Consider the following 1,506-nt stretch of genomic DNA (forward strand, 5'->3'; position numbering starts at 1 on the left):
TTAAACACAGCATGATCCTCACGAACTGTAAATGAAGAGCACAGGAATCAGTGTGTTCACATAAATCACAGCCCCGGACATGAGAGCTAAATTTCATTTTTACTCTTTTAAAAACTATTTGTTCAGAGGCGATGAGTTTTTTTTTTTTTTTTTTTTTTTTTTTTTTTTTTTTTTTTCCTGGTCATTGCAACCTTTGCAATGATGGCAGAGATTATACTTGGAAGCTTGGCCAATGTCGTCATTGTTCTGGTGAACTTTACTGGCTGAATCAAGAGAAGCAAAATCTCCTTAGCTGATAGAATCCTCACTGCTCTGGCCATCTTCAGGTTTGGTCTGCTTTGCGTAGTATTAATCAATTGGTCCTCAACTGTGTTTAATCCAGCTTTATTAACTGTACAAGAAAATTTTTTTTTGTTATGCCTGGGCTATAACCAACCATTTTAATAACTGGCTGGGAACTATACTCAGCATACTATATTTGCTGAAGATAGGCAATTTCTCAAACCTTACTTTTCTTGGCCTGAAGGGAAAAATTAAGAGTGTCATTGTAGTTGTACTTTGGGAGAGTTTGGTGTTTTTGTTTCCTAATCTTCTGACGATAACCACATGTGGCAAAGTCCAAGTGAATGATCACAGTGGTAAATTGCCTGGGAAGACCAAACTAGCTTATGTCTTAAACTGTACAGTTATGATGACATTCACTCTAAACAATGTCGTTCCTTTCACCCTATCTATGATCTGTTTCCTGCTGTTAATCTATTCTCTGTGTAAACACCTTAAGACAATGATGCCAAGATCCAGGCACTATGGCCCACATTAAGGCTTTGCAAGCTGTGATCTCCTTTCTGCTGTTATTTTCCATGTTCTTTCTATCTCTAATCATATCAGGTCACAGTTATATGAAGTCTCTGGATGAGCCAATCCACCTGATTTGCCAGGTTATTGGAACATTATATCCTTCAAGCCATTCCTACATACTGATATGGGGAAACAGGAAGTTCAAACAGGCCTTTGTGTTGACAATGGTGCAGGTGAAAACAAGCCTCTGGCTGAAAGAATATCAAAGATGTGGTGTGACTAGCAACTTCCTATTGCTTTTGAAAATGGACTATGTTTAAATTATTTCTAAAGAAATTTCTGGAAAGTATGTCTGTGCCTACCAAATTAGCAATATTTTGTGTTTGTGAACATGTATAAAATATACAAGAAAACCCGTTTACAGCATTTCCTTAACACTGCTTAAATAAAAACTATGACATTATTCAGAATATGATTCACATTTTTTTTCAGAATTATGGAGCTAGGTATAACCAATAAAAAACTTATCCTCTATACAGTAAGTTTAAAACATAAACTTTTATAATTTTTAAATCTTATGTAAAACTGTTAGCTTGTTTCAAGAAATCATTGCTGTTCACATTGTTCTTTGTACCATATGTATATGTCTATTTTTTAGATTTTTGATAGATTATCCATTGCTTGTAAACACTAAATATGGGTGTGTCC

The 1,506-nt window shown here is 35.0% G+C and overlaps 1 pseudogene; it reads left to right on the forward strand.

The window, feature by feature from the left end:
- The first annotated feature begins 201 nt into the window (after positions 1 to 201).
- Positions 202 to 1,118, forward strand: LOC130884405 (taste receptor type 2 member 136-like; annotated as a pseudogene).
- The last annotated feature ends 388 nt before the right edge of the window (positions 1,119 to 1,506 follow it).

The sequence above is a fragment of the Chionomys nivalis genome, chromosome 1, assembly GCF_950005125.1.
Source record: "Chionomys nivalis chromosome 1, mChiNiv1.1, whole genome shotgun sequence".
NCBI classification, from domain to species: domain Eukaryota; kingdom Metazoa; phylum Chordata; class Mammalia; order Rodentia; family Cricetidae; genus Chionomys; species Chionomys nivalis.